This window comes from Natrix helvetica, assembly GCF_964273705.1.
Source record: "Natrix helvetica genome assembly, chromosome: 1".
NCBI classification, from domain to species: Eukaryota; Metazoa; Chordata; class Lepidosauria; order Squamata; family Natricidae; genus Natrix; species Natrix helvetica.
The window spans coordinates 196,816,708-196,827,287 of record NC_138548.1 but is presented as its reverse complement, the minus strand read 5'-3'; the positions used below and the strand labels follow the sequence as shown (position 1 = coordinate 196,827,287).

Below are 10,580 nucleotides of genomic sequence, written 5' to 3'. Positions count from 1 at the left end.
TGGGGGGGGCTGCAACATTCTTAAGTATGGAAAAACAGTCATGAGTCACTTTTTTTCAGAGCCGTTGTAACTTTGAACAGTCACTAAATGAAGTGTTGTAAGTCGAGGACTACCTGTAAATGCATCCTTTTCTCAAATTCACTGCAGGCAAACTATCTCCAGAACAATGGTGGGTTCCGGATCCCATTCCAACCAGTACAGTTGGAACAGGCCCGGCAGCATCCACATAGATGCGCCAGCGCATGCACGCATGCACGCATGCACAGCGCACGCAGCACATGCTTGCCTCTGACTGTCTAGCAATGCCTCTGCAAGCCTCCGCAATGCTCCAGCTGCTCAGCGGAGCGTTGCGCAGGCGCTGTACGCGCCGTGCTCATGCGCGGAAGCACCGAAGACTTTAAAGACAGGTAAGGCGCGAGGGTGGGCAGGTGGGCCCTCCAAAGCACTGTACCAGAACCGTACCCCATGCTCCGGGCAGGCTCCAGTACTCCCGTACCGGGGAGTAGCACCTGCAACCCACCACTGCTCCAGAAGAATTACATTGTCAAGGCATAGAAGCTACAGGACCAGGATAGGAATGTCTAAGAAAATCTCTTTAGGGAGAGTCCGGCCCTTAAACATCCAAATAAAAATAGGATGGGAGAGTCCAATCTGAGTCAGGCATAAAGATAACCATACAATATTCCAACCTGAAAATGTATTTAACCATGCATTGTATTATGCAGTTAGCACTTCACCCTGTTAGCTATACTCCAAAAAGACCACATCTGGAAATTGGAATTTGTAACGTAAGAACAAATCTTGTGTAAAAAGTCCAGGTTTGGGGGCGTCCAGACAACTTTACTAACTCCAGACAACTTTATTAACTGTAATCATCAGTCTGCTTAGAAACTGATGTCCAACATACCTGAAAAACTGAAGGTTAAAGAAGGATGATCTAAACCAGGGGTGTCAAACTCATGTTATCACGGCGGCGTCACATGATGTATCGGGACTTCCCCCTCCTTCACTAAACCGGGCGTGGGCGTGGGCAGCGCATGACGCATCTGGCCAGTGGCCTGGGAGTTTGACAGCCCTGATCTAAACAGAGATTAGGTTTTGAGACTTATGATATACAGTGCAAACATTTTATATTCCAAATTTTCAAGCATTTTTGAACAAAATTCTTCCCTGGGATCTTCCATGTCCAACTCACAATTCTGACGGGCATTTTCCAACAACTTTGCATGTCCTTTTGAGGTGCCCCAATTCCTACTTTTGTTTCCCCCAGTGTGCCTTTCGGACCCAGGTCATGTACAAACCCAGCTTATTGGGAAAATTGGTTCGATTTACTGTCAAAGCAAGTTATATACACTGGATAAATTATACTCCAGTAGTTGGGGACACATTTAAATAAGGTTATCAGATCTGGGCCACAACAATGAGGACAACCATTAGATGGCAGCATGGAATTAAGAGTTTTGTGTATTCTTTTGATCATGGGATTTTTGCAGCCCAGTTCTGGAAAACCTCATTAAGGCACTCAAAGTTTATGTTCGGTACGCATGGATGTGCAAATGTGAGCTTGTAGGTTTCCAATCAGTGCCAGCTGTTTTGATGCCGAGGTGGCTTGCTCACAAGAAGAATGATAATAAATTAAGTGACTGTGTTTGGCAGGCAGGATTTTGGCATCCGCAACCCTTTGTTATGCAATATTATCTATTTATCTTTGCAAAAATCTAGCCAACTAGCTGTTCTGATTCATCTTTAAGGGACAAAATCTTTATAATATTCTCTCAGAGCTAATGTTGCCTATAGGCAAAATGATGTACATGCCAATCAATATTGGTTTGTTTAATTCTGATCTAGTATGTTGGCTGAACTCCGACATTGGGGTACACAAAAGATGGTTTATAGCTTAAGGTGTTCTATGAAGCCAGCCAATTATGGTTTATCCAAGAAAGCATGGATAAACAAGCCATTGCTCAATGTAATATGTAAACCCAGTCATACCTCTTTCCCCATATTGCCTGGAGTAAAATGCAGCATCCATTGCACAAATAGAATGACTGACTGCTTGCTCTTCCTTAACAGCATTCAAATTATACCAGCAAAGGGGATTTGTAGTAGTAAGAAGTGAAGCTGCTTCTCCTGTTTATTGTGTTGGGTGGAAATGAGCTGAAATCAGTATTTCCGGAAGATACCAGGCTGGGAAACGATAGTAGCATTAGCGCTTAGACTTATATACTGCTTCACAGTGCTTTTTCAGCCCTCTCTAAGTGGTTTACAGAGTCAGCCTATTGTCCCCAACAATCTGGTCCTCATTTTACCCCCCTCTGAAGGATGAAAGGATGAGTCAACCTTGAGCCGGTGAGATTTGAACTGCCGAACTGCAGCTACCAGTCAGCTGAAGTAGCCTGCAGTCCTGCACTCTAACCACTCTGCGACCACAGCTCAATGGTAAAGTAGTAAAGAATAAAGCAAGCCTGAATGTTTTACTTATTTGCCCAATGTCAACTTTCTACTATCAGTCACTCGTGCCTTATTGCAAGGTGCTCTATAGGGAGCTGCCTTTGAAGAGTATCCAGAAGCTTCAATTGGTACAAAATGCAGCGGCATAGGCAGTTATTGTGTGCTCCAAGATTTGTGCACAATACACCTCTGCTATGCAGGCTGCATTGGTGGTCAGTTTGCTTCTGGGTTCAATTCAAAATGTCTTTAAAGCCTTACATGGCATGTGACTGGGATATTTGAGGGGCTGCCTCTCTCCAGTTGCATGCATCATATTTGACAAGAAAGGCATGTTGTGGGTTCCATTGGCTAGGGAATGTTGTTGTGTGGAACCTAGGAAGAAAGCCTTTTCTGCTTAGCCCTCTCCTTGTGGAACATCATTCCACTCAGAACTCCCACTCAGGGTCACCTGGAACCATGAGATAGGCAGCAAATAAATTTAATAGCAATAAATAATAATCACCCCCCCCCACAAAAAGGAAGGTTGAACCCAAGCCTATTGGCCATCAGGGAGACCCTTAAAACAGGGCTTTGTCAGCTAGCTTAGGAATCCCATAAAAAAACGGAGCCTGTTAGATGGTTATATGGATTAATGGAATACACGCTCTATATGTCTTCCTTTCACCTTGTTTTTGTTTCTTTTTATCTTGTTTTAATTTCAATTGGTTGTTTGAAGAGTTTTGTGTCTTTTTTTATTGGTGAATTTTGTCATTTCACTCACTGCAAAATTACTGATTTCCATAACAACTTTGTGCATTCAGGTGTGGCAAACGGTTTCCATCCTCTGCTTGTTTCTGACAAAAAAGGTTGCCCATTGGTGGGATGAGAAACAAACAACAATGAATCATTTTTCTGAGCTGGCACCGTCCCAACCCCCTTAATTCTCAGAGGATTTAACTATCGATTTTTGGGATTTGTAGTCCATCATAAATAAAATTGTAGAAAGTTAGATAAACGGATGCATAATTCAGCAGAGTTCTTATGTTTCTGTCTGCCTCCCAGGGAGAGGAGGGGAAAAGGGCCCTCTGGATATTGTTAATTACTATTCCTCTCATCCATGTCCAACAGCCATTAGTTACTCTGGGCTGCTAGAAGCTGCACTCCAATGAATTACTATACCTCACCCTAAGCCTCTCCATCGTTATTCTATATAAAGCATGCTGTATAATCAACGATCCATCTCCCCCCACCCCCCTTGTACTATATTCTTATTTCTCATCCTTTCGTATCCCAGGACTTCCCCTCACCCCCTTTATTGTTTATCTTCTTCCATTTATTGTTTCTTCAAAGCACAAAACCATTTCTTTACCAACAAGATGGCTTCCTTTCTTCTATGTTTATCACAAGCCAGGCTCTCCCAGTCAGGGAAGACAAATATTTTGCATGGCCTTAAACCAACACAAAAGCCATCCTTTCTGGCGCCACCAAGTCAGAGAGAATTTTTTGTTGTGTTGTCCCCCCTCCTTTCCCCAACAACTTTTTTTTTTGCGACCAGTTTTGTCTCCTTGCTGTCCTCCCAACCCACTAACCCTTGTGACTACTTTGAAAAGAACAGGCGAAAAAGTCTGTCATTTTGGAGAGGAGGAGAGAAGTGGCTGAAAACTTCCATCCTTGAGGTTGAGCGGTTTTTTCTCTCTCTTTTAATTTCCCCCCCCTTTTTTGGCAGGTGGTTGATGGAAACCACATGATGGTTCAGCCCCTGAAGTCATTTGTGTGTGTGTGTGTGTGCGTGTGTGCGAGCGTGTGTGTGAGCTCTGTACCTCATTGAAACCAGCTTGCCTACAAGGAAGTCAACCCCTCTCAATCCCCTCTAGTACAGTACAGCCTCCTCCAGTCCTGCGAAAGGCTTGACACACACACAGCTCCAGTCTGCTGGCAAAGAGGGGGGGAAACACACAAAAAACAAGCGGAGGAACAGAAAAAAAAGACGGACTTTAACAAGGCAGCCAAGGAGAAGGCGCTTGGGTGGAAAAGAAAGATCTGCTTCAAGGTGTGATTCTGAGGACCAAACTCTGATCTGAAGGTACTTTTTCTTTTTCCCCTTCCCTTTCTCTTCTCTTAAGTCACTTTCCAAAGTTTGGTGGGTTTTTGTTTTTTTTGTTCTCTCTCTTGGAGAGTCTTTGGGGCAAATGGATTAAATGCAGTGGACCACACAGGAATTTCAGCCACGGAACCAGCAGAAACTGGGAATTTGAATTTTTAGATCCTTTGCTTTCACCCTCAACTTAAGCCACAATGTTCTTTTACTCTAACTCCAGTAGAAGTTCCTCCTCCCTATATATATTTTTAAAAATCCACTCTGTTCCATTTACCATCCCATCACTCTGTCTCTGCCCCCCCCCCGCTCTAACTATTAGAGATCACTGCTCTTACGCTCTTAGGAATAAATTGTAAGAGTCCTGCATATCTACTTCTCACCCACCCTTTCTCCAGCCGCATACATTTCATGTGTACATAAGGGGTGGAATTGTTCTCTCCAGTTGTCATTCCCTACATTTTGCTCCCCCTCCCCATAAACTGATGAGAATCCTACTGTTAACAGCTTGCTCTTAAGCTCCCTTATTCTCAGGTTTCCTTTCATCTACTTGGCAGCTGTCTAACCTTGTAAGACTTATTTGATTGTTTCATTCTCGCTCCCTGGAAGATCTTTCAGGGAACCCCTGTGTTGTAGCTGGAAAGGAACTACGATAGGAGTGTAACACAAGGAATCTCAGCAGCTAGCCACACTTCATTCAGGCTCCTTTATGGTGCGTCTCCAACTTTTTTGAAGGATGGCTCAAACCCTACTAAGAAGAGAATTTGGGACTGTCATCTCAAACACTGTGCTTGGTCTGCACTTAGGTGCGGCTGAGTTGGAGACAAGATGGCAAGGTCTAATTCACTGGGGAGTTCAGCCTTGAAGAAGTGAGGAAAAATAGCATATATTGTGGGGTAGAAGTTGTGCATGTTCATCTATCTTTTTGTCTTAGATCCCAGTAGGAGCGGAAACCCCTGAATATGGATCTTTCTTATTTCTAGGTATAGATTTTCTGCAACAGAGTAAATGTGTGAACTGGCTGGGGTAATCCTCAACAATTCCCATAATCAACTAAGCTGGAAGTATGGAATTGTATCTGGAGCTATATTTGTGCTTATCTAGCTAATATATCAAAGGTGTCCATGCCCAAACTCCTTGTATCCAAAGAGAGAAGTGAACTGAATGTACCAGACTTTTTCTAAAGCAGGACTTTCCAAGGGTTTTGAAAGCACTTCTCTTTTATTCCTTTCGCTTTTGTGTTTTTTCCATCTCATGCAATCTCCCATTCTCAGCCTCTGCAAACGAATAAGTTAAAATTAAAATGAAGGGTGGATTTTTTTTGGGGGGGGGATGCAGCTCCAAAGGGTCTTTCTGAGTTCCCATGAAAAGAGAGCCTCAGATCTGCTCATTGACTCTAGCGCCCTCTAGCCCCACTTGCAATTATGCAAGATTGGCCATCAGAAGAGCGCCTTTTGGTCCAGATTTGATCGTATCCCAGGAGCAGCCAGAGGACTCTGCAAAGCTCACCAGAAGGGCAGAAACTGCCTTCCCCTGACATTTTTCTTCAATCTCTCATATTCAGAGATGTCCTGCTTCTGGTCATGGCAATTTTAACTAGCTTCCAAGTCACTGCCTTCCCCATCTAAGCCCCTTGTGGAGTCATTTAGCCTCCCATTCCATCTTGCAGGGACAACTTCCCTAAACGACACACGGGGTTGCAAGCTATAAAAGAGCACTTTTATTTGTCTAACTTTCTGTTTGATTGCTGTTCTTTGATTCGTTACTCTTCTGGTTTTTATCCTCCCTAGCCAATCAGCACCAGATCTTTCTGGTACTTGGAGAGCATAGAGACAGATATTTATTGTTAAATTTATTTGCCGCCTATCTTGCCAAGGGGATAACACGGAGTCCCCCACATCTTTTGCTAAGGGTATACAGAGACACCCTGTATTCTCCTCTGTAATTTCTCAATTTAGCATAGCATTAAAAAAAAACTTTTCTTAAATTCAAGCTGTCTTGGATTTGTCCAGTGTGAGTCGAAACATGAGCAGAGGAGGCTGGAAGAGTTTTTCATTCATAGCCAGCATAAATGTTTGCAAACTGGAACTGTAAAGCCAGCAGTGTCTCCAGGAGCTTCCTATTCCCACCCTTGGAAGCAATTATACAAGGAGGCCTCCAGGAGGATCGGAAACCCGCAATGTCTGCCAGTTTAAGCAAAGCCTCCTCAATCCTTTTAGCGGATCAAGCACCGGAGAGGTGGGGAAGGTGGTTATAGATGTTAGAAAGAGAGAATAAGAGGGAGAAAATTAAGATGAACTGAGCTGATCCAAGGTTAACACAGGAGAGGCATCCAGCTAAAAAGGGAGATAGCAGGGAAGACTTGGTGGCTTTCGCAGATAAGGCAAGAGGGGAGTGGCAGAAGAGCTTAGACCAACAGATGTGGAAAGCACACACAGCTCCTTGTTGTTGCCTCCATTTTTGGGAGAGCAGATCCAGCCGGCTTGTGGAGGAAAGGCTGCCTGGGAGAAAAACTATATGCCTGCTTGCCAAGTCTGTATCCTTGCGCCAACTCTGCCTTTCTTGGCCGAGCAATTCCCTTGGCAGCTCGCTGCTTGCTGAGCTGGCAGGCATGACCCACTGCCTGCCATTAGAATCCTCAAGCTGGCTCCACACAGCCACAGATGTTAAAGCCACACGGGCTCCTCTGACCCATAGCACGTGGCATTTTCCCCCTCCCACCCCCCACAGGGTTCTTATTTTTAATTTGATTGTTCCAGAGCTGTGTTGGTCAGTCAATCCTGTACTTGGTTTTTCCAGTTGCCATTTTTTCCCCTTCTCCCATGATTGTACCGAAGGCCACATTGTCACGGCTGGAATCAGGACACCGGGATGGATTCTAGGATCCACTGGTTGAAGCTGGCAGCCATAGTCCTGAATGGTCCTGACACTTGAATTCTGTCCCCATTTTTTCTCTCTCCTTACATCATAGGGGAGAGACCAATTTGTCCGGCATTGTGTACCTAATATCTCAGTCCTATGTTCTTTCCCACTCTTCTAGTTTTTTTTTTAAAGGCATACCATATCTCTGTGGTGTTGTGTTTTATTTGGACCCCTTTAAAACATCCCTGCAATCTTGCAAAATATCCTTACAGGTTCAGAGGATTGTTTTCATGGGAGTAAATTTGAGATGCAGGAGTGCTATGGAGGCCGCCTTAATCTCCTGACCTTGTAGGAAAGTGGGTTATAAATCTAACAGAGAAATGAGTAAGTAACATGTTGCTGTGGTGCCATGGCTAAGAATGAGGGAGGTGACATTGGAACCAAAGCTTTGAGGCTTTAAGTTGCAATTAATTTGGAATTAAAATTTGCCTTTCTCCCAAAATGACTTTCAGCCTCATCCAAGCATTATGACTTGTAGTACAACAGTAACAAAGGCAGGCTTTAGCACAGGGATGATGGCTACCACTATAAGATATCACAAATCACTAGGGAAGAAAAGGCCAGGGACACTGAATCTACAAATTGAGTGCTTTAACTATACACTCGCCATTGCAGTAGGCTGACACACTGTTACAATGCAATAGCAGAGTTGGAAGGGACCTTGGAGGTCTTCTAGTCCAACCCCCTGCCTAGGCAGGAAACCCTATACCAGGGGTGGCGAACAAGTTCGACAAAAAGAGCCAAAATTTTAAACTGAGAGAGTCAGAGAGCCACACCACGCAGTGACCTGCCAAAACAGACAAACACTCACACAAAAGCATATAATTTTAACAATAATATATTAAACACATAATATAACATGCTCAGTCAGGTGTTTTTTGTTATAAATTTTTATAAACCCATTAGAGCTGCTGTATAACTTTTAAATCCATAAATAAGTGGAATCTCTGTCCACCTAACAACCTACAAGATTACTTGATGACCACAACCAGGAATGCCACACTTGCAGTCATTAAACAAAGCAGTCACATATCTCGCTTAATGACTGCTTTGCTCAGTGACGAGATTGTGATTGTAAATCGAGTACAACCTATACATGGGTAAAGCCTGGTCCTAATATTATCTTCCTTTAACCTAATATATGTATTATAATATATATATGAGTTTGGATTATCTTTGATATCTATTACAATTACAGGCTGTGAGAAAAACACTCGTAGAATTTTGGGAAATATACTAACCATGGAAATTCAATTAAATGTTTTCTCCTATTTAAAACTCTGCTGCTCCTGAACCCAGAGCTTCAATATGCAACCATTATTATTAATTTGAGCAATCATTAGAACCTCACCGGAATCCTGCAGCAACTGTGCTAGACTTTGAAGCATTATTTTTTTGGTTTATCTCAACAGCAGAGGGCGCTGTTGAGATAAACCCGGAAGTACGGTCGACGCGACGACCAGCTCAGAGCTGGTGGAGCGCAGGCAAGCGTCGACCGTACTTCCGGGTTTAGCGCGCGATCCGAGCCACAGTATACTAAATAATGGTAAGAGGCAAAGAGCCTCATTTATTTTGGCCGCGAGCCGCATGCGGCTCGCGAGCCGCGTGTTCGCCACCCCTGCCCTATACCGTTTCAGACAAATGGCTATCCAACATCTTCTTAAAGACTTCCAGTGTTGGGGCATTCACAACTTCTGGAGGCAAGCTGTTCCACTGTCAGGAAGTTTCTCCTCAGTTCTAAGTTGCTTCTCTCCTTGATTAGTTTCCACCCATTGCTTCTTGTTCTACCCTCAGGTGCCTTGGAAAATAGTTTGACTCCTTCTTCTTTGTGGCAACTGTTGAGATATTGGAACACTGCTATCATGTCTCCCCTAGTCCTTCTTTTCATTAAACTAAACATACCCAGTTCCTGCAACCGTTCTTCATTTGTTTTAGTCTCCAGTCCCCTAATCATCTTTGTTGCTCTTCTCTGTACTCTTTCTAGAGTCTTCACATCTTTTCTATATCATGGCGGCCAAAACTGAGTGCAGTATTTCAAGTGTGGCCTTACCAAGGCATTATAAAGTGGCATTAACACTTCACGTGATCTTGATTCTATCCCTCTGTTTATGTAGCCTAGAACTGTGTTGGCTTTCTTGGCAGCTGCTGCACATTGCTGGCTCCTATTTAATTGGTTGTTCACTAGGACTCCAAGATCCCTCTCACAGTTACTACTATTGAGCAAGGTACCACCTATACCAGCGATGGCGAACCTTTTTTGGCTCGCGTGCCACAAGTGGGGGGAGCGCGGGGGGGGGTCGTGTGCGGGTGTGCCGCACCCATAATGCAACGCGCCCCCAGTGCGCATGCGCGCACAACGCGCCCATTTTTGCATGATTTTTTCACCTTCCTCAGGCTCCAGAGGCTTTATAGGAGCCTGGGGAGGGCGAAAAGAGCCCCCCCGCCCCCCCGGAGGCTTCAGGGAACGTCCGGAGGCTTCCCTGAAGCCTTCGGAACACTTAAAACCTCCCCACCACCCCCGGAGGTTTCAGGGAACGTCCGGAGGCTTCCCTGAAGCCTTCGGAACACTTAAAACCTCCCCTCCACCCCCGGAGGTTTCAGGGAACGTCTGGAGGCTTCCCTGAAGCCTTCGGAACACTTAAAACCTCCCCGCCACCCCCGGAGGTTTCAGGGAACGTCCGGAGGCTTCCCTGAAGCCTTCGGAACACTTAAAACCAACCTCCGAGCAACCCGGACTTCCGGGTTGCTCGGATGGTCGTTTTAAGCGCTCTGAAGGCTTCAGGGAAGCCTCGGGGCGGTCCCTGAACAGGCACGAGACGTGCATCTCCATCGCCCGGGCCCGGATCGCCTCCACCGCGCGGCGCCTCAGGCTCGGCGTCCTTGCGCCCGGCCTTCACATCGCTGCCGCCACCCCCGCCACCGCCGCTAGGACGGGGTCGGCCGAAGGGAAGTCCGTCAGGCTTCAGCTGCGCCGCCCTCGCCTCCTCCTCCTCCTCCTCCTCTAGCCGCGCCATCGCAAGGATTAAGGCGAAAGGGGGTGGGGGCGGGGAAAGCGAAGGGGGCTTTGCATGATTTTTTCGCCTTCCCCAGGCTCCAGAGGCTTTATAGGAGCCTGGGGAGGGCGAAAAGAGCC

General features: G+C 45.4%; 1 protein-coding gene across 1 annotated transcript in view; it reads left to right on the top strand.

Annotated features, from left to right (window-relative positions):
- Window positions 1-4,081: 4,081 nt before the first annotated feature.
- The window catches only part of BGN (biglycan), a 74,791-nt gene continuing 68,292 nt past the window's right edge, over window positions 4,082-10,580 (top strand). The window contains exon 1 of the mRNA XM_081953116.1: window positions 4,082-4,513. The gene's annotated coding sequence lies outside the window, so the exon portion shown is untranslated. The remainder of the gene's footprint in view (window positions 4,514-10,580) is intronic.